Raw genomic sequence first — 24,385 nt, forward strand, 5'->3', positions numbered from 1 at the left:
TCACATCCTATTGTGTATAGGCAAAAAAATGTATTTTAACTCTCTGATCTTGGTATAGATTGACATTTTTCATTGTACCTTCAAATTATATCATAAAAATTAGATATTTACTATTGACCAAGAAAATTGAAGTAGTCATTCTCTCCTAATTACATAATGTTTTTACTTCAGGAAGGATAATGTTGAAACATGAAACAAGGAGGAAAGGTTTCAGGGCAAAACGAACACAGCTTACATTGCACACTACAATTTATGAGATATTTGGTAATAGGCAACCTACTGAACAGCTATCACAATGAGTATCTTCAAATAATAATTGAATTTGTGACATCATTCCACAGTGTGTTTATAAGACATATAATAGTATTTGATAATACCATTCACTAGGTGACCTACACATGCCCACACAAATATTGATATAAATTATTTTCTAACAGCACATAATTGCATAATTGTCTTTAATAAAATGAGACTCTATTGCTTCTGTAAGAATTCAATAAAATTAGGCAGAGACTATCAACATGATTTATCAAAACTTTTCCAAGCATTTTTTCAAGATTGTGAAAAATACCTACTTTTAAACATTTGATATTTTGATGGAAGAAACTTTTTCTTGATCACTTAAATATAAATGCTGCAAAATAAAACCATTTCTCATTTCTCCTTTCTTTTTATATAATTTTATTCATAATAAAGGGAAAGTGAGAATTCTCAGATATTTTAAACTTAATGTTTCTTTAACATACCTAAAATTTATACTTATGATAATATTCTTACTGAGAATGAATTAAGTTTTTCTATCTTGTTCTTCTTTCTCTTAGTTCTAATTCAAAGGGACAGTCAATATTTCTAGGTATTCAACCAAATACATTTTGACTACTTTTTTTTATTACAAAATCAGCAAATCTCCGAATTGATACATAAAGAATAGTATATAAAATAAGCCAGTCAGTGTTTGAGTATTTTCTATGATATTGTTAACTGGTAATTAAAATGATTATGATGGACAACTGCAAATGTAGGATAACCTAATTTCCTGGTCAGATCCTTTCAAAGAAAAAATAATCCAAAAACATCTTTGGTTGCAGAATAAAAATGTTAAGTAATGTAGTCTGTAGAATTTTGCTTTAATAGGTTTTCTCATAAATGGTGCTTGTCAGTTAACTGTTTTAGTTTTTGAATATTTCTGATCATGGAAGCATGGTCCATGACTGATAATGTTTACATCTGTCTTCTTTATTAAAATGCTTTGCATTATATCATGTCTATAGAATTTGAATTATTTCTTTTCTCTTTAGGAAATGATAATTGAATAAGTTGTGTTTTGGGGGAATTCCAGTCACAGAAGTTAGTTGTATACATTGAGTTGATTTTTTTATCCATAAACAACAATAACAGATGAAAAATTACAAAGTAAATAAATATTTGAATGTACTAGAGAACAAATTTAAGAGGCAAAAATAAAGAATACATGATTTGGAAAGATTAGATGCCTTAGCTTTAAGGCAATATTCAATCAGTTCATACAAACATCTGGAGTAGAGCATGTAGCAATTTTCATATATGCACTGTGACCTATAAGTATATATAATTATTATTTGTTGATTAAAAACTAAATTTACTGATCCAAGATGGTGACTAGAGGTAGGAAGCAGACAACATGAGCTCCATAAATCAAAAATCTTGCTGAAATGCTGCAGCCACACTTGACAGAAAAAAAAAAAAAACACCAAGAATAAGCATAACTCTGACACCATAAGACCCCAGCCCGCACAAAGCTTCTCCATCCCATGTTACAAGGAGAAAACAGGAAGGCTCCTGAACCACCAGATGCTGTCTCCAAACCTGCTTGGGAGATGCAGACCAACACGTGAGCAAATAAGTGGCATGTGGTACTCCCACTGTCACCCTTGGGATAAACCAGCATAGCCCCCTGCACAGACTGACCCCCACCCCACAAAAAGAAAAACTGAATAAACAAGGAACTGAACAGGACATGCAGCAGAGAGGGTGGGATGCTTTGAGCATACCAGAAAAGGGATAGGAGCAAGGAGCTGCTGTCCATGCTAACTTTCAGTAAACAAAGCCTGCAAAAGTCAATGGCTGCTGGTAGGTGGCAGATGAGCAGCTGCCTGAAATAGAGCAGATAGTGGTTCACAAAGCTTGTCTTCTAACCCAAACACCTGGTGAGATTACAGCAGAGTTGCTGCTTAAATATCAACACCAGAATTGGATGATGAAGGAGTAACACCAGAACTACTAAGACTGAAACTCCATCGTTCCTGACCTGAAATGTTGTTTTTTTTCTTTTTCTCTCTAAGTGCTTTTCTTGTTCACTGTGGGTTAGTCCACCATGTCTCCCTGCTGATTTCTTTGGTTCTCTATTTTTTTCTTTTTCTTTTTTCTCTTTCTTCCTTGGTTTCATTACTTTTAATATTGCAAGTTAGCTAATACTAAATTGCAAACAGAACAGGCACAGAAAAAGCACCAAGTGGAAAGAAGGGAAGATGAAAAAAGGGATGCAAACCATTCTTCCCCCCCAAAATAAAGTAGTACAGGATTCAGAATGACAGGAAGAATATGGATACCCAGTTCCAGACCTCAACGAAACAAATATGGACTATCCCAAGGAACTCAATTAAGCCCACAAGAACACTCTGAAAGAAGAAATCCTGTAAGAAATCACTGAGAATTTCATGGAAATGTTACTAGACAAGGTCAACCAAAACATACAGGAGGCACTCCAGAAATTCCAAGACAATAAAAATAAAGAACATGAGAAGACACAAAATTAAATAAGTGAACACATAGGAGCTCTAAATAAATACCAAAGTGGAACAGACAACACCATAAATAGATAAAGGAATTAAGGGCAAAAATTGACAATATTAAAGAGGAAGTGACCCATGAGATGGAAAATCTAAGAAAAAAGAATCAAACAAAAATACAAAACACAATGGAAGGTCACTCCAGCAGACTAGAACAAGCAGAAGACAGAATCTCAGAACTTGAAGATGAAATGGAAATTAAAGGAAAAACTGAAAAACTATTACTTAAACAACTCAAAACCTGTGAAAGCAATATGCAAGAACTCACCAACTCCATCAAAAGATCAAACCTGAGAATCATGGGCATTGAAGAAGGAGAAGAGATGCAAGTAAAAGGAATTCCATAATATATTCAACAAAATAGTAACAGAAAATTTCCCAAATCTAGAGAAAACTATGCCCATTCAGGTACATGAATCCTCCAGAACACCAAATAGACTTGGCCAAAACAGAACTAACCCATGGCATATTATCATGAAAACAAGAAGCACAGAGACTAGAGAAAGAATATTGAAGGCTGTAAGAGAGAAAAAACCCCAATAACACACAAAGGTAAACCCGTCAAAATCACAGCAGATTTCTCAATGGAAACATTAAAACCAAGAAGGCATGGAGTGAAGCATTCCAGACACTGGATGAAAATAACTTCAACCCTAGGATACTCTACCCAGCAAAACTATCATTCAAAATAGAAGGAGTAATAAAAATCTTCCATGATAAGCAGAAACTAAAACAATATACGACCACTAAGCCACCACTACAAAAGATTCATCAAAGATTCCTATACACAGAAAATGAAAATGAAAGCATACAAAACCATGACAGGACAGGCAGAACGAAACCACAGGAGAAGAAAAGGCAAGAAAGTAGGAAGTAGCACTGTTTCAGCTGCACACAATAAAACCTTTAAACAACAAAGACAACAAAATGACAGGAATCACCACATACCTATCAATACTAACATTGAAAGTTAATGGAATTAATTCCCCCATTAAAAGACACCATTTGAAACTGGATTAAAGAGGAAAATCCAACAATCTGGTGCTTACAGGTAACCCATCTCATCCACAAAAACAAGCACAGGCTTAGGGTGATAGGCTGAATGAAGATTTACCAAGCCAAATGCCCCAGAAAACAAGCAGGAGTAGCAATATGTATCTCAGAAAAAGCAGACTTCAAACCTACATTGATGAAACAAAATAAGAAAGGACATTCCATACTAATAAAAGAGGAAATACACCAACAAGAAATAACAGTTATCAACCTATATGCACCTAACGTCAATGCACCCAATTTCATCAAACATAATCTGAAGGACCTAAAAACATATACGAAATACAACACACTGGTAGTGGGAGACTTTAATATCCCCCTATCACCAATAGCTAGGTCATCTAAACAAAAAAATCAATAAAGAAATCCTAGATCTAAATTACACAATAGATCAAATGGACCTAGCTGATGTCCACAGAATATTTCATCCAACTTCTGCACAGTGTATATTCTTCTCAGCAGCCCATAGAACCTTCTACAAAATTGATCATATCTTAGGGCACAAAAGCCTCACCAAATATAAGAAAGTAGAAATAATCCCATGCATTCTATCTGATCATAATGCATTAAAACTAGAAATCAACAACAAAAACAACAGTAAAATCATGAAAACAGTTGGGACCTGAACAACACATTCTTCAATGATCAATGGGACATTGATGAAATAATAGAGGAAATTAAAAGTTTCATGGAAGTTAATGAAAATGAAAACATGATTTACCAGTGTTATGGGACCCAGCAAAGGCAGTCCTAAGAGGAAAGTTTATAGCTATGATTGCATGGATTAAAAGGACAAAAACATCTCATATTAATGACCTAATTCTACATCTCAAACTCCTAGAAAAACAAGAACAAGCAAATCCCAAAACAAACAGGAGGAGAGAAATAATAAAAAAAATTAAGGGCTAAAATCAATAAAATGGAAACCAAAAAAGCCATGCAAAGAATCAATGAAACAAAAAGTTAGTTCTTTGACAAAGTAAATAAGATTGACAGACCCTTGGAGAACCTGACTAAAAAGATTAGAGAAAAAACCCAAATCAGTAAAATCAGAAATCCAAAAGGGGAGATAACAACACCACAGAAATCCAGGAAATCACCAGAGACTACTTCGAGAACCTATATTCTAATAAATTTGAAAATCTTGAAGAAATGGACACATTTCTTAATACTTTTGACCATCCAAAATTGAACCAAGAGGTCATTAATCACCTGAATAGATCTATCACACAAAATGAAATTGAAGCAGCAATAAAGAGTCTCCCAAAAAAGTAAAGTCCAGGACCTGATGGATTCTCTGCTGAATTCTATCAGACATTTAAGGAAGAATTAATATCAACCCTCCTTAAACTGTTTCATGAAATAGAAAGGGAAGGAACACTGCTTAACTCATTTTATGAAGCCAGTATTACACTCATCCCAAAACCAGGCAAAGACACCTCCAAACAGGACAATTACAGGTCAATCTCCTTTATGAACATCAATTAAAAAATGCTCAGTAAAATAATGGCAAACTGAATCCAACCACACATCAGAAAGATCATTCACCATGACCAAGTTGGCTTCATCCCAGGGATGAAGCGGTGGTTCAACATACGCAAATCTATAAATGTAATACAGCACATCAATAGAAGCAAAGACAAAAACCACTCGATCATCACAACAGATGCAGAAAAAGCCTTCAACAAGATCGAACACCACTTCAAGATAAAAGCTCTAAGAAAACTAGGAATAGAAGGAAAGTACGTCAACATTATGAAGACTATATATGATAAACTTAAGCTAACATCACAATTAATGGTGAAAAATTGAAACCATTTCTCCTAAAATCAGAAATGAGACAAGGGTGCCCATTATCCCCACTCTTATTCACTATAGTACTGAAATTCTTAGCCAGAGTAATTAGGCAACAAGAAGAAATAAAAGGAATACAAATAAGTAAACAAACTGTCAAAATATCCAATTTGCCGATGATATGATCCCATACCTTAAGACCCATAAAAATCTACCCAAGAACTCCAACACACCATAAATAGCTACAGCTTTTCTATACACCAATAACAAACAAACTGAGAAAGAATATATGGGAACAATTCCATTTCAATAGTCTAAAAAAAAAAAATCAAATACATGGAGTAAACTTAACAAAGGATGTCAATGACCTCTACAAGGAGAGCTACAAACCCCTTATGAAAGAGATCAAGGACTACTACAAATGGTGCAGAGAACTCCCATGCTCATAGATTGGTTGAATCAACATAGTAAAAATGGCTATAGTCTCAAAAGCAATCTACATGTTTAATGCAATTCTTATTAAAATCCCAATGACATTAATCACAGAGATTGAAAAATCTACCCTAAAATTCATTTAGAAACACAAAAGACCCTGAATAGCCATGCCATACTCAGCAAAAAGAGCAATAATGGAGGTATCACAATACCTGACTTCAACCTATATTACAAGTCAGTAGCAATAAAAACAGCATGGTACTGGCACAAAAACAGACATGAAGACCAGTGTACCATGTTTATCACCCTGTAGTAGTATCAACTCAAAATGAATCTAGGACTTTAATATCAGATCCAAAACTCTGAATGTGGTACAGAAAAGAGCAGGAAACCCTCTGGAAGTAATAGTTACAGGCAAGGACTTCCTCAATAGAACCCCAGCAGCACAGCAACTAAGAGAAAGTATGGACAAATGGGACTTCATAAAACTAAAAATCTTCTGTACAACCAAAGAAATGGCCTCTAAACTGAAGAGACCACCCACAGAGTGGGAGAAAATATTTGTCAGCTATACATCTGACAAAGGACTGATAACCTGAATATACAGGGAACTCAAAAACTAAACTCCCAAAATCAATGAACCAATAAAGAAATGGGCAAGTGAACTAAACAGAAGTTTCTCAAAAGAAGAAATTCAAATGGCCAAAAAATGCATGAAAAAATGCTCATCATTTTTACCCATAAAGGCAATGCAAGTCAAAATCACTCTAAGATTCCACCTCACCCCTGTTAGAATAGCCATCATCCAAAACACCACTAACAACAGGTGTTGGCAAGGATGTGGGGAAAAAGGAACCCTCATACTCTGCTGGAGGGAATGCAAATTACTGCAACCACTCCTGACAAAAATTTGGAAGCTTCTTAAAAATCTAAACATAGATCTGCCATATGATCCAGCAATACTACTCTTGGGGATATACCCAAAGGAATGTGACACATGTTACTCCAGAAGCACCTGCACACCCATGTTTATTGCAGCATTATTTGCAATAGCCAAGTTATGGAAACAGCCAAGATGCCCCACTACTGATGAATGGATTAAGAAATTGTGGTATTTATGCATAATGGAATTTTACTCAGCCATGAAGAAGAATGCAATCTTATCATTCACAAGTAAATGGATGTAACTGGAGAGCATCATTCTGAGTGAGGTTAGCCAGGCTAAGATCAAAAATCATATGTTCTCCCTCATATGTGGACTTCAGATCTAGGGCAAATACAGCAATGTGGCTGGACTTGGGTCACATGATAAGGGGCGAGCACACATGGGAGGGATGGGGATAGGTAAGAAACTCAAAACATGACAGCATTTGATGTCCCCACTATAGAGGAACTAATATAGAAACCTGAAAGCAGCAGAGGTCAACACGAGAATGGGATCAAGAACCAGTGTAAAGGTCAGTTAGAGATGAATCAACTTGGGATGTAACACATTTGTACATGGAAGCAATGCTAGGAATCTCTCTGTATAACTATCCTAATCTCAACTAGCAAAAACACTTTGACTTTCTTAGTATTGTTTATATTTTCTCTTCAACAAAATTAGAGATAAGGGTAGAACAGATTCTGCCTGAATCAAGGGGGAGGTCGGGGGAAGAAATGACCCAAACAATGTATGCACATATGAATAAATGAATAATAAAACAAAACTTGGAAAGAAGACAAGCTCTCACCCAGCTTAAAAGAATCAAATTTAAAAAGACATAGAACTAGAACAGAAACAGATTGACTGGAAAAAGGAAAGAGAGAACAAAGTTGCTGGAACTTCAAGGAGGAATCTAACAGGGAGACACTGAGCATGTCCTTTATCATGTTTAAATGTTAAAAAGTAGGTTTGCAAGAGGACATGAAATTGGTTTTATTTTACACTGAAAAGGTTACTAAGCAAAATGAATTAAGCCTACTTAAAAAATGTAAGGAGTCTTTTCAAATCTAATTTTAGGCTCGGCATAGTGGCACATGTATATAATCCTAGATATTCTGAAAGTTAAGGTAGGGGAATTTCAGTGTAAGGGAAGACTGGAGAAAGTTAGCCTGAGACTCTATCTGAAAAACATACTAAGACCAAAGGGATTGGTGAGTGGTTCAAGTGTTAGAGGGTTTGCTTAGAAAGTACAAGGCCCCGAGTTCAGTCCCCAGTATCAAAACATAAATAAATACATACATAAACCCACAAATGAAGAAGTAAATGAAAAATAACCTACTTTTTATTAATCAGCCTTCACATAGATACTTTCTTTTATTCTATTATGACTCAATCAATACAAAGAAAATGCCACTGGAAATGCAAGTAGTAGGGGATTTATTTCATGAATTTTACCTTACCTGAAATTCTCTTTGTGGTACTTGTATGATTGAAACTGACTATCATGATATCTGTATTCTAATACTTGGCTAAGTATTAGAATAATACCAAGTAGCTATGTAGCAATGGAATTCCCATAACTTCTGTGGTCTTGACTCACTGACTATTCAGTAGTAATCTCACTAAATTACTTTTATAATCATTTTTAAGTAATTGTTTTTGATTTACAAATATGTTTGAAAAATTGTAAAAATAGTTCAAATTTCTGTATCCAGATCCCAATTGTACTAGGTTTCTTCAGAAAGACAGAACTAATAGCAGATACAAGTAAATATATATGAGACAGGTATAGATATAGACACAGATACAGCCATGTATAGATATACATAGAGATTTATTTGGGAAATTGAGTAATGTAATCATTATGGAGACTGAGAAGTCCAATTATGGAATACTTACAACCTGGAAAAGCAAGACAGCTAGTAGCAAGGTTCAGATAGAATCAGAAATCCTTAGAGGCAAAGAAGATAATGGTATAATCCTCAGGCTGAAGCCCAAAGTCTGAGAACTCATGAGATCACTAGTGCTAGTCCTAGAGTTCAAAGCCAAGAAAACCTGATTTTCTAATGTCTAGAATAAGGGAAAGATATACCAGCTTCAGAAGAGAAAAAAAGGAAAATTGGCTTTCCCCTGCCTTTGCCTTCTGTTAGGCCCTCTCCTGATTTAATGGTGATGAGGGAGTATCTTCTTTCTCAGCCCACTGATTCAAGCACCAGCCTCATAGAAATAGCCTCCCAGACATAACCAGAAGTAACACTTTTCCAAATTTCTGAGTGTCATAATCCAGTCAACACCTGGATGTAAACTAAACAAAACTGTAGTACAATGTAATAAAAATAAAAAGTATACTTATAAGTTCATCAAGCCACCTTAAAACTCTCTAGAGATAAATATATGCATAACTTTTCAGAAACTATTAAGAAATAATATTTTTATGTAAAAATCAAAGGAAATAAAATTAAGGAAAGTATCTGCAAGAACATCATATTTATTAGCCACTGATGTTCACATTAAAACACTTACTTTATTAGATAAAATACTCCATCTGCCTAGGGTACTGTACATACCATTTAAAGAAGAAATTGCAGTTGCTAAGATCATGAGCTCTTGAAGTTAATTTTGGTGATTATATATAATACAGGGCTAAAGGAATGATTTTTATCTTGCTAATAGTATTAGCTCTGGCTCATTACATCGTGATACATTTCCTCAGGAAACCTAAATAGCAGAGATGCAAGATCATCTAAGGGTACAAAGGCATAAAATATTTGTTGCTACATGTATCCCAATTAATTTTTAAAGTATATGCTTGAGATATATAAATAACTAGACCAATGCACAGCTGTTTATTATATACTTTATAAGCATAAATTTGCCTTTCTACTTTTAAAACCACTCCACATTTTTCCAAATTTTGAAGGATTATGAAGTCAAAGAATTGGCAATTATTGCTGAACTGACAGACAAACTATTGGCTACAATGGCTCTCATTCAGAACTGTCTTTTCTTTAAAAGCACTCTCTCTAGTTCTAAGAAGTAAAAAGTTGCCCAGTTGACCTGGTTAGGTGTATAATAACTTGAATCATATAAATCATATTTCCTTTTTTCATTTTAATCTTTATGTAAAATATTTAATACTTTCATGGATAGCATTATGAATTGCATCACTGTCTCTGAATTTGTCCTGCAATTCTATATGACAGATTGGCCTGGGAATAATTTTATGTATCCCCACATACTTTCTCCCACGACCTACAAAGAGATACATGAAATGATAATGGTGAAAGTAGTTATCTAGATAGAAAAGGATAGGATACCTCAAGTGTAGATTTGTAGGAATAGAACACATTCAACTTTTATATGGAACTCAGTATTTATTAAGCACAAATTATTTCCTGCTGTGAGATATAAGAAGAAAATGGTGAATGCAGAAAGAATAGCTTTACAGAAAAGTACTTTTTTCATAGGTGACCTCATAATATTGACAAATAATCATCAGCATAACAGTGACTTACTGAATGTTAAGAAAATATTTGTTTAAAACTTCAATAAGTTATCTAAACTATGTTTTATCTCCCCATTTCTTACTAATGAATTTTGATATCTTTAAAAAGAAATATGCCTTCAAAAATAAAATAGTAATTAAGGACAATTAAATTTTAGATTTGTTATGTTAAGGTAGTTAAATGCTTATATCAATAAATCTTACCAATGCCAGTTATTACCCAATGTTCATGTAAATGTATATTAATTATGGACAGAGGAATATTTTTAAATTATTTACTGTTTTAATAATGTGTACAATCAATTCAATATAAGAGGTAGATAATTCACTTGAAAACATTTTTTTCTTCTTTGCAGTTAGATAAATGGGGATTTTTAAGGTCCAATCCAGACAACTAGAATCAAATCTGTTATGAAATAGCAAGTAGAATACCTTGTTGATAAATAAAATACTTTTACAGTATAGGTTTGGAAGAGAATGAGATTTAATTTTTTTCCTGCAGAACAAAATCTACTACACATTAGGTCATATCCATGTCTACATGTCAAAGTAAACGTTATTGTTCAGTAATTTATTTCTTCAATGGTTGCACTATTTCACTCTTATTAGCTTCAAAAAGGTAAGCTGATAAAGAAAATCAAATCAGCAAACAAAATTCCTTTAAAAGAATACTGAATTCATTTAATTGAATCAAGGAATCTAAAATTCAGAAAAGTTTTTTAAAACTCAACAGCATCCAAACTTCATCTTGCTCTGAAAAATAAATGAGGAACCAAGAACCACGGGGAAAAATTCTCTAAAGACTTAGGCAGAATGTCTGTCTATCATTTATCTATCTATCTATCTATCTACCTATCTATCTATCATCTGTTTACCTATTTTCCATGCATCCAGGATGGACGTGCTCATCAATGCATTCTATTCAGTAGAAAAGGAGTTGAGGATGTATGTAGTGGAAAAACGTGACCTGTTGAAACTATTCCAAGGATGGGGAAATGGTAAAAGAGAATGATGGAGGGTGCAAATTCAACTATGATATATTGTAAGAACTTTTGTAAATGTCAAAATGTATGCCTAGTAAGACAATAATATTATAATAAAAAAGAAAAAAACCAAAATTGTTTATAGTTCATTATTTCATATATATTTCCTCCCAAAACCCAAAGAATAGTGATGCAAGATCTTATGTGGGATCAGATGTATAATATATTTGTTTGGGTATTCATCTCAATGAATTTTAAAATACAGATTCAGATATGAAAACAGAATAAAAAGGTTTTCAATACTACATGAACTGTATTTGGTTTTTTTAGTTTTAAAATTATATCATTGTTTTCCAATTTTTGAAAAATTATAAACTGAACAACAGTAAGTGGAAAACACATGACCTCTCTGGATGTTTTGTAATTCAGATTTGTAAATCAAGATAGTCTGATGTATTAAATGGGATCAAAATCAAATGAAGGATTCTGGTGAATTATGAGACCAGAAATCAATTTTAACTCATTTTTTACATTAGTGTTCTCACTTTTGGATTCCTGAATGGTGTAAAATCACCATTGTTATTTTCATTTTACAAGAAGTACCTAGACATAATCAAAATAAATTTTTAGAAGGAGAAATGCAAGCTACTTGTTACTAACACCATTAAAAATTTCAGCACCAGCTACTTTGACCCATACCAGCTCAGCATAAGGTAATGTGACATGGGGGAAATTTGTGTCACAAATATTTATTTTTAGATATAAACCATTATTCTGTGTTTGACATTAAAAATAGAGAACTTTTCATATCTTTTGTGCTATGCCATTATGATATAATTACACTATTTTTTTTGCATACTGAGCATGAAGACCTATTTTAATTTCCCAAACTCCAAAAGGCATGCCTTCTCATATTCACCTTAGGGCCCAAAAGTCTAGAAGTCCTAGATGTATCTTTGACATGATAGAGAATTATATTCCTAAATACAATGTCAAGATATAAAACTTGACAAACAGAAACATTCTCCAGATGCTGAAAGAAAATATCTTTTCTTTTTTGGCATTATATCTGTCCTTAGTAAAGTAGTTGCTTCTACTTCTTCTACTACCTCTTTCTCTGCAACAATTACTGTCAGGAAAATTCCACATTCTAATAATATTTGCACTGAAAATACAATAGGACATAGAGTAGCGGAAAGACTTGTGAATATAGTGCCACAGTTTTCATATATACTTTTTTTCTTACTACCCACCAAAGATATTGAACTTCATTTATGAAGGGTAAGCATCTTTTAACAACACATTTAAGTTGTGAAAATGGAACACTCAGTTTTATTCATAAATATATTCAGAAATCCTTGTCAATGAGAATGTTGGGGAATGTTTCCCTGAGGCTAGTGACAATAGAAATTTAAATGGAGTGTGACAGCAGTCCAAATATGAGCTACCGAAAGCTCTCAATAACAATGCAGCCATTAAAGATTAATACATCAATGGAAAACTTGTGCTACTAAAATGGGGTCCTTTATTACAAAGCAAAATAATAGGGAACAAGCTCAAGAATGAATTTCCTAGAGTGGTATTTGTGTGTTATTTGTCTTTCATTTGTATTTCCAAGTACAATTTGTACAGCTTTTAATATAAAATTTTAGAGATTTTTTTTAATGGTGGAAAACTTTGCTAGAAATTTCCAGAAATATCTGCCTAGTGTTTTATACACAAGACAGAATTTCATTTGGTAGCAGATATAAGAATGTGATCTGAGATTAGTGCATAACTATTATGAGTTAGATATATGGCCCAAAAAATAGGAATAAATACTGTATGTCTTTTTCATGTAAATCACCAGTTGCCAAGGCTCTTGGGCAATCTGTGGTCACATATAGCAAGTTAGTACATGGGACAACTGATGATGACATTCTATTTTGCGACAGGAAAGAAAAAGGGTGGACATCAGAGGAGGAAAAGAGAAAGAGTGAAAAGAGAAAGAGAGCTGAGAAAAGAGAGAGAGAGAGAAGGAAGGAGAAAGGAGAGAGAGAGGGAGGATGAGGAAACATAAAATACCTTAATTATAAAGATACCTTATCTTTAGGAACTTAAGAGCTTCAAATGTGGAACCAGATTTAGTAGTAACATAACTAAGATCATCTAAAACTGGAATCACTTCACAATCTACAGTATTTTCCTCACTAAGTCAAAACAAAATTATTTCTGTCTTATTTATCACTTGTAGATCTCACAAATATGGAAATATCTTTTTGTCATTATATCAGCCTGTAGTAACTGTGGATCTGTTAAAGGCACTGTTTTCCAGATAAATAATGAAGAGGATGTTCAAAAATGTTCTTACTAGTCTTATACAAACCATTTTCTTTTCTTAGTCTTACATTCCTTGCATCAAAAAGTCTTACTGCAGAGCTGTAGCTGTGATGAGAAATTTAAGTACGGAATTAAACTTTCTGATAACTTGCTTTGTCTTACTTGAGAATTCTCATAAAATTTCTGAATGATAGCTATTCTGCTTTTCTGTAAATTTCATCAACGTCTTCCTTATGGAAAGCACAGTATTTATCATACTAGCTCATTTTTTAAAAATAATGATAGAAGTTAAAATATTTTTTATTCATAACTCTTATTATGTACCTCATCCAACCAGAAAACATACATCTACAATTCATGAATTAAAGTGAAATTCAAGATTACTTTTACTTTTCCACTTTAAGAGCATTTCTTCTCATTTTGTTGAGTTTTGTCCCTGAACAGTTTGAATAAAAGATTATTTAAATATAATTACTTCTCACAGTGCCTGTTTTATTGGCAGTTCAAGTCTTCTCAGTCATATATGGCCCTTGCTATATTACATCACAACACATCACATGTATTTTTCCTCTTACCTTGATTTTTATTTTTTTAATCTCTAATACTTTTTTTTCTTTTATTCATATGTGCATACAAAGTTTGGGTCATTTCTCCCCCCTTCCTCCTGCCCCCTCCCTTACCTACCACTTTCTCTCTTCATACTCACATTTCTTTTTTCTTAGTGTCTTCAAGTATTCCATCTCCTCTGGACTGAAACTTTCCTCTTCACTCACTAATCAGACAAAACCTGTTTATTCTAAAGAGTTTATGTTTAATGTCATTTTTAATGAATTTCTTCTCAGACTCTAAATGTAGGCTCTCATCCTGTATTATAACTTTTTGCTTCTGCTTTTATCAGCCACTTATATAAGAATACATTATCAGGATGAGGATTTCTATTTTAGCACTATCTCTCCATTGTTTATGGTTTTCGGCACAGAATGCTAATCTATATGGGTTAAATAAACAAATTAGTGAACATGTATAAATTCCTTTGTAGAATCCTTGAGTGAGCATTTCCAGATATTAAATTATCACATACATGTGTTTCTTGCCTAAAATCCATTAGGTATGTTCTCTATGGATCTGGAAAATATTGTAAATAAGGCATCTCTTAAGACCATTTTTTTCTCACAGATGTTCCATAGGAGATAAAAAGTATCTGTTTAAGAAAAAATGTATTTTTTTTGGCAGTACTAAGGATTAGACTCAGAACTTCTCATTTGCTTGGAAGGTACTCTATCATTTGAGCCATGTCCCCACTACTTTAACATTTTAGTTTGTTTTTCAGATAGGGTCTTGTGCTTTTGCTGGAGCCAGCCTCAGACCTTAATCCTCCTAACTCAGGCTCTGGAATAGCTGTGATTACAGAGATGCCTCACCACAACCAACTTGTTTCTGAGACAGGATGCCTCTAAACTTTGTCCAAGCTGGTCTCAAACTGCAATACTTCTGTCTGCTTCCCAAGAATCTGGGATGGCAATTGTCTGCCAATATACCCAGCTTTATAAAAACTGTACTTAAAAAATTTTTTTATATCTTTTATTCATATGTGCATACAATGTTTGGGTCATCTCTCCCCGTTCCCTGCCCCACCCCCTTGCTTCCAGGCAGAAGTTATTTTGCCCTTATCTCTAATTTTGTTAAAGAGAGAGTATAAACATTGATAAGGAGGACCAAGGGTTTTTGCTAGTTGAGATAAAGATAGCTATACAGGGAGATTCCTCGCATTGCTTTCCCATACATATGTGTTACATTCTATGTTGATTCTTCTCGAGCTGACCTTTTCTCTAGTTCCTGATCCCCTTTCTGCTATTGGCCTCTGTCACTTTGAAGTTTCTGCATTAGTTCCTTTGCATTGAGGACATCAAATGCTATCATGTTTTTTAGGGTTTCTTACCTATCCTCATACCTTCCTTGTGTGCTCTTGCCTTACCATGTGACCAAAGTCCAATCCCCTTGCTGTATTTACCCTTGATCTAAAGTCCGCATATGAGGGAGAACTTTTGATTTTTGGTTTTCTGGGCCTGGCTAACTTCGTTCAGGATGATGTTCTCCAGTACCATCCATTTACTTGTGAATGATAAGATTGCATTCTTCCTCGTGGCTGAGTAGAATTCTATTGTGTATAAAACCACATTTTCTTAATCCATTCATCAGTAGTGGGGCATCTTGGGTGTTTCCATAACTTGGCTATTGTGAATAGTGCTGCAATAAACATGGGTGTGCAGGTGCCTCTGGAGTAACCTGTGTCACATTCCTTTGGGTATACCCCCGGGAATGGGATTGCTGGATCATATGACAGGTGTTTAGATTTTTAAGAAGACTCCAAATTTTATTCCAGAGTGGTTGTACTAGTTTGCATTCCCACCAGCAGTGTACAAGGGTTCCATTTTCCCCACATCCTCTCCAACACCTATTGTTGGTGGTGATTTGGATGATGGCTATTCTAACAGGGATGAGGTGGAATCTTAGTGTGGTTTTAATTTGCATTTCCTTTATTGCTAGAGATGGTGAGCATTTTTCATGTGGTTTTGGCCATTTGAATTTCTTCTTTTGAGAAAGTTCTGTTTAGTTCACTTGCCCATTTCTTTATTGGTTCAATAGTTTTGGAAGAATTTAGTTTTTTAAGTTCCCTATATATTCTGGTTACCAGTCCTTTGCCTGACGTGTAGTTGGCAAATATTTTCTCCCACTCTGTGGGTGTTCTCTTCAGTTTAGAGACCATTTCTTTTCTTGAACAGAAGCTTTTTAGTTTTATGAAGTCCCATTTATCTATGTTGTCTCTTAGTTGCTGTGCTGCTGGTGTTCCATTGAGAAAGTTCTTGCCTATATCTATTAATTCCAGAGTGTTTCCTACTCTTTCCTGTACCAACTTCAGTTTGGGGTCTGATATTAAGATCCTCGATCCATTTTGAGTTAATATTGGTATAGGGTGATAAACATGGATCTAAGTTCAGTTTTTTGCAGACTGCTATCCAGTTTTCCCAGCATTTTTTGTTGAAGAGGCTGCTATTTCTCCATCGTATATTTTTAGCACCTTTGTCAAAGACAAGTTGGTTATAGTTGTGTGGCTTCATATCTGGGTCATCTATTCTGTTCCATTGGTCTTCATGTCTATTTTTGTGCCAGTACCATGCTGTTTTTATTGCTATTGCTTTGTAATATAGTTTGAAGTCGTGTATTGTGATACCTCCAGTATTGTTCATTTTGCTGAGTATTGCCTTGGCTATTCATGGTCTCTTGTATTTCCAAATGAATTTCAGGGGAAATTTTTCAATCTCTTTGATGAATGTCAATTGGATTTTCATGGGAATTGCATTAAACATGTAGATTGCTTTTGGTAGTATGGCCATTTTTACTATGTTGATTCTACTTATCCATGAGCATGGGAGATGTCTCCACCTTCTATAGTCATCCTCAATCTCTTTCTTCAGGAGTTTATAATTTTCCTCATAGAGATCATTCACATCTTTTGTTAAGTTTACTCCTAGGTATTTGATTTTTTTTGAGGCTATTGTAAATGGAATTGTTTTCATACATTCTTTTTCAGTTTGTTCATTATTAGTGTATAGAAAATCTAATGACATTTCTATGTTGATTTTTATATTCTGTTACCTTGCTATAACTATTGATGGTGTCTAGGAGTTTTTGGGTAGAGTTTTTTTGGGTCTTTAAGGTATAGGATCATATCTTCTGCAAATAAGGATATTTTGACAGTTGGTTTACCTATTTGTTTTTCTTTTATTCCTTCTTCTTGACTAATTGCTTTGGTTAGGAATTCCAGTATTATGTTGACTAGGAGCGGAGATAGTGGGCATCCTTGTCTTGTTCCTGATTTTAGAGGGAATGGTTTTAGTTTTTCCCCATTAAGTATAATGTTGGCCATAGGTTTGTCATATATAGCTTTTATAATGTTGAGGTACTTTCCTTCTATTCCTAGTTTTCTTAGAGGTTTTATTATGAATTGGTGTTGGATCTTGTCAAAGGCATTTTCTGCATCTATTGAAATGATCAAGTGGTTTTTGTCTTTGCTTCTATTAATGTGGTGTATTACATTTTTTGATTTTCATATGTTGAACCACCCCTGCATTCATGGAATTAAGCCGATTTGGTCATGGTGAGTGATCTTTTTGATGTGTTGTTGAATTCAGTTTGCCATTATTTTACTGAGTGTTTTCACATCGATGTTCATTAAGGAGATAGGCCTATAGTTCTCCTTTTTGGAAGTGTCTTTGCCTGGTTTTGGGATGAGTGTAATGCTGGCTACATTCAATGAGTTAGGCAGTTTTCCTTCCCTTTGTATTTCATGGCACAGTTCAAAGAGAGTTGGTATTATTTCTTCTTTAAATATCTGATAAAATTCACCAGAGAATCCATCTGATCCTGGACTTTTCTTATTTGGGAGACCCTTTATTGATGCTTCAATTTCATTTTGTGCTATAGATCTATTCAGATGATTAATGTCCTCTTTGTTCAGTTTTGGATAATCATAAGTATCTAGAATTCTGTCCATTTCTTCAAGATTGTCAAATTTATTAGAATATAAATTCTCAATGTAGTCTATGATGATTTCCTGGATTTCCATGGTAATTGCTGTTATCTCTCCTTTTGCATTCCTGATTTTACTGATTTGGGTTTTTTCTCTGTTCATTTTAGTCAGGTTTGCCCAGAGTCTGTTGATTTTGTTTATTTTTTCAAAGAACCAGCTTTTTATTGCATTAATTCTTTGTATGTTTTTTGTTGTTTTTATTTCATTGATTTCAGCTCTTATTTTTATTATTTCTCTCCTGTTTGTTTTGGGATTTGCTTGTTCTTGTTTCTCTAGGAGATTGAGATGTAGCATTAGGTAATTTATTTGAGATCTTTCTGTCTTATTAATATATGCACTCATGGGTATAAACTTTCCTCTTAGGACTGCCTTTTCTGTGTCTCATAGGTTCTGGTAGGTCTTGTTTCCATTTTTGTTAACTTCCAGGAATCTTTTAATTTCCTCTTTTATTTCATCAATAACCCATTGATCATTGAGCAATGTGTTTTTCAGTTTCCAACTATTTGCATGTTTTTTGCTATTATTTTTGTCATTGATTTCTAGTTTGAATGCATTGTGGTCAGCTAGAATGCATGGGATTATTTCTATTTTCTTATATTTGGTAAGGCTTCCTTTGTGCCATAAGATATGATCAATTTTGGAAAAGGTTCCATAGTCTGCTGAGAAGAATGTATATTGTATAGAAGTTGGATGAAATGTTCTGCAGACATAGGCTAGATACATTACCTCTGTGGTATGAATTAGATCTAGGATTTCTTTATAGATTTTTTGATTGGATGACCTATCTTTGGTGATAGGGGGTATTTGAGTCTCGCACTGCCACCTTGTTGGAGTTTAAATATGTTTTTAGGTCCTTCAGAGTATGTTTGATGAAATTGGGTGCATTGATGTTGGGTGCATATAGGTTGATAATTGTTATTTCCTTTTGGTGTATTTCCCCTTTTATTAGTATGGAATGTTTTTCTTTATCTCATTTGATCAATGTAGGTTTGAGGTTTACTTTGTCCAAGATAAGTATTGGTACTCCTGCCTGTTTTTAGGTACCACTGGCTTGGTAAATCTTCTTCCAGTCTTTCACCCTAAGCCTATGCTTGTTTCTGTTGATGAGATGGGTCTCCTGTAAGCAATAAATTGCTGAATCTGCCATTTTTATCCAGTTTGCCAAAGAGTGTCTTTTGATGAGGGAATTAAGTCCGTTAACATTCAGTGTTAGTAATAGACATGATGTGATTTCTGTCATTTAGTCATCTTAATTGTTTAAGGGTTTGATTGTGGGCAGCTAAATCAATGTTACTCTCTACTTTCTTGCCTTTTCTTCTCCTGTGATTTGGTACTGCCTGTGCTTTCATGGTTTTGTTGGCTTTTACTTTCTGTGTGCAGAATTCCTTGAAGAATCTTTTGTAGTGTTGACTTGGTGGTCATATATTGTTTTAGTTTCTGCTGATCTTGGAAGACTTTTATTGCTCCATCTGTTTTGAATGATAGTTTTGCTGGGTAAGTACATTAGGGTTGAAGTTATTATCATTCACTGCCCAGAAAACCTCACTCCATGCTCTTCTTGTTTTTAATGTTTCTGTTGAGAAATCTGCTGTGATTTTGATGGGTTTACCTTTGTATGTTATTTGTTTTTTCTCTCTTACAGCCTTCAATATTCTTTCACTATAGTCTACTCTTGTTGTTTTAATGATAATATGTCATGGGGTAGTTCTATTTTGGTCAAATCTGTTTGGTGTCCTGGAACCTTCCTGTACCTGAATGGGCATAGCTTTCTCTAGATTCGGCAAATTTTCTGTTATTATTTTGTTGAATATATTATGATTTCCTTTTACTTGCACCTCTTCTCCTTCTTCAATGCCCATGATTGTCAGACTTGGTCTTTTGATGGAGTCAGTGAAATCTTGCATGTTACTCTCACAGGTCTTTAGTTGTCTTACTAGTAGTTCTTCAGTTTTTCCTTTAAATAGCATTTCATCTTTGAGTTCTGATATTCTGTCTTCTGCTTGTTCTAGTCTGCTAGAGTGGCCTTCCATTTTGTTTTGCATATGTGTCTCATTCTTTTTTCTGAGGTTTTCCATATCATGGGTCACTTCCTCTTTAATATTGTCAATTTTAGACCTTAATTCATTTATCTCTCTATTTATGGTGTTCTTTGTTTCACATTGGTGTTTATACAGTGCTTCTATGGTTTCTTTTATTTGTTCTTGTGCTCTCTCATATTCTTTATTTTTGTTGTCTTGGAATTATTTGAGCATCTCCTGTACATTTTGGTTGACCATATCCAGTATGATCTCTATGAAATTCTCATTGATTACTTGCAGTATTTCTTTCAGAGTGTTCTTGTGGGCTTCAATGGGTTCTTTGGCATAGTTTATCTTTGTTTTGTTGGAGTCTTGATCTGAGTATCTTTTTTCTTCATTTCCCTCTTGTTCCTGTACTAATTTATTATTGGGGGGAAAATGGTTTCCATCCTTTTTCTGGCTTCCCTTCTTTTCACTTGGTGCTGTTAGTGTTCCTGTACTGTGTATAATTTATTATTATCTAGCTTGTAATAGTTAAAATAATATCTAGAATGGAAGGGTAAGAGGAGAATGAAAGCAAAGAAGGAAGAGAAAAAAGAAATAGAGAGCCAAAGAAATAAACAGGGAAAGATAATGTACTAGTCAACAGTGAAATTAACAGGTATTAGAGAGAAGAAAAAGAAGAGGAAAAAAGAGAAAAGAATAAAAAAATCCACCCAGGTTCAAATTCAATAAAGTTTCAGTCTTAATAGTTCTGGTGTTATTCCTTCAGCATCCAGTCCTGTTGTTGGTATTTGAGTAGTAGCTCTGTCATTGTCTCACTAAAGGAGAAAAGAAAACAAAATTATAATAAAAAGAAAAAAATTTTTTAAAAATAGCAAAGATATATAAAATGATAAAAGAATAAAATTTTTAGGTCCAGAAATCATGATGTTTCAGTCTTAGTTGTTCTAGTGTTGCTCCTTCAGCATCCAGTCCTGGTGTTGGTATTTAATCAGTATCACTGTGGGTCAGGAGACAGCTTTGTGAACCTCTATCTGCTCTGTTTCAGGCTGCAGCTCACCTGCTACCTACTGTCAGCTGGCTGATGCTGCAGGTTTTATGTATTGCAATTCGCTGGGGGAAGCTGTCACCCCCTCTGACTCCAGCAGGCTTTGTTTATTTAAAGTTCTCCCAGGTGCCTGCCCCTTCCCTTTTCTCCAGTGTAGATTCCTACCAGCCTGCTACAGTTGCAGTCCTTTTTTATTTAGAGTTCATGGGGGGAAACTGCCCTTCCCCCACTATCCAGTGGAGCATCCCACAACTCAGCCACTGTTGCAAGCCTTGCCCACCCCAAGCTCACTGGGGGGAGCCACCAAACTCACTTTCTCTGGCAGGCTTGTTTATTTGCACTTCATGCAGGTGCCTGTCCCTCCCCCTTTCTCAAGAGCTCAAGGTGCCCTGCCCTCTTTGCTATGTGTCCTTTTCAGTTCCTTGTTTCTTCTTCTTTTTTTTATTTTTTGTGGTGCAGGGGGTCAGTCTGACCAGGGGGCTATGCTGGTTTATCCCAGGGGTGACTGTGGGAGTATCACATGACACTTATTTGCTCACCTGTTGGTCTGCGTCTCCCAAGCAGGTTTGGAGCTGGTGTCTGGTGGTGCAGGAGCCCTCCTGTTTTCTCCGTATAACTTGGCATGGAGAAGCCATGGGGGTTTGGGGGTGTCAGTGTTTTGTTTCTTCTTGGTGGCTTTTCCTGCCAGTTTTGTCTCCAGCATCTCAGCAAGATTTTTACTTTACAGAATTCATGCTATCTGCTTCCTCTCTCTAGTCACCATCTTGGAACTCCTGGAACTTAAAAATTGTATGTTAAGGCAGTCTCACATTGGTGCATTCCTTGCTGTAACTTTTTGCAAGAGCCAACATTAAGACATGGTTTTGTAATTACAAAACAGTCTACATTTCATTTCTTTTTTTTGCTTTTTGTATCTGCACATTTTTCCTTTGTGCACTTTTTGATGTTAATTTCACAACTGCCACTCTATTTCAATCTTTATTCCTCTCAAATTAAAAGGTGTTTGAAATTTATGCATGGACATAAGTTAAGCATTTTACAATGAATAACAGCTAGTATATTAAATTTTAAGCTTGCACACAAATACATATTTTCATATAATTGTATTGTAAATCATTCATTTTCCATGTTTAACTTTGCTTAGAGAAAACCAAATCCTTCATAACTGGCCAAGCATGAAAGGACAAGAAAAACTATCACTTGTAAAATACTTTATAAATGACTAGAAAAGGGGAAGAAATTAAAGAACAGAGTAAATTTAAAGATTTCCAATACCAATTTCTTAAACATTTCTTTTAGGTTTGAACAGAATGTTAAAATATTATTATACTTTCCAAAGGAAAAAAGTTATTTCAACTAATCATCAGAAAGGCTAATCCAATTGCTAGTTTACCTAAATGTGTCCCACTTGAGTAACTTCAATAAGATCTAAACTAGTAAAAAATTATAAAACTGGGGTAATATATGGAGTAACTCATTTCAGATATTAGATATAAAAGATACAGGTATAATCCTTGATAGAATAGAAGTACATGAGATAATCTTCACATTCATCCAAAGTTCATGCCTGCAGGAGATTTATAAACTGTAACATGGGCAAGAAGTGCATAGTATAGAATGGCAATTTCACTACACAGAGAATATCTGTTGGAATTCCAGGATGTTGCTAAAATGGCTAGAATTCAAAGAGTTATGAGCTCTGTATAGGTATTTAACTGATTTATAAATTTTGTATTCACAGGGCAATACTTCAACAACTATGCATGGGGAATGGTCACTGTTGAGAAGACAGGTGAATTAAGGGGTCATTAGATATACAACAATGGAGAGCAAAGAAAACTCTGGTATATTAAGGAGAAACATGGAAGATATATCTACTCAAATATCTAGATGATTCTCAACTAGATAGATTATGCTTCTCTCCCAAGGTACATTTAGAATGTCTGGGGATACATTTGATTTGATATATAAGAAGATGAGTGCACAAAGTTTAGGAAACCTGGTCTAGAGAAAACAGCAAACAAAACGTCTAAATTCCTAAAATTTGTAATTTTAAAATTTCATGTTATAGTATCAATGGAAAATAAAACAATTCAGAGATTAGGAAATTAAGCAATTAAAAATTAAGCATAAGAGAAAGAGAGTTAACAAAAAAGAGGAGCAAAGCATTAATGTGTTATAGGACAGTTTGAAGAAGACTAATATAAGTATAAATGGGGCCAGCGGAAATGACAATGAAAAAAGTTTTTAAATGTTATAGATAAAAATCTTCCAAATATGAGGAAAACATGGAGCCCAAAGACTGAAAAATGCAAACTACAAGCAAAAGAAATATTAAGCAAACCATATCAATATTATACCATGAATGGTTTGTTTACATCATAAAGAAAATGTTGAAAACACTAAAAGGGATGCCTTGTACACAAAGGAAAAAAGAATAAGATTTAACAGCAGAGTTATCACCAGAAACCAAGCAAACAAAGGCAATGAGGTAACACGTAAAACTCCGAAAGGAAAAAATAAAAATGGTGAACATATCGTCCAAAAATAAAGGCAACTGGCAAGTCAGCATAGACTCTTCTCTCCTTGCTCCTTTGCTGTAAATATAACTATAAGCCATGGAAAAAATACAATGGCAGCCCAGAAAAACTATGAAAGGTGGAAAGAGGAACATAGGTGATTGATTATAGACTCTATAAGTACTGAAACCACACATCAGCAGGGATTTTTATGGAAAAGATAGCCCAAGTAGACGTTTTCCTGGTAATGTAACTTCTGACCACCAACTGAACAGCTGTTTTCCCCAGGAGTGAACAGAAGTGTTAGCAGTACCATGAAGAGACTCCAAGAGCAATGCTAATTGGCCAAGAAGGGAGCTTTGTT

This window comes from Castor canadensis, chromosome 13 (genome assembly GCF_047511655.1).
Source record: "Castor canadensis chromosome 13, mCasCan1.hap1v2, whole genome shotgun sequence".
Classification (NCBI taxonomy): Eukaryota; Metazoa; Chordata; class Mammalia; order Rodentia; family Castoridae; genus Castor; species Castor canadensis.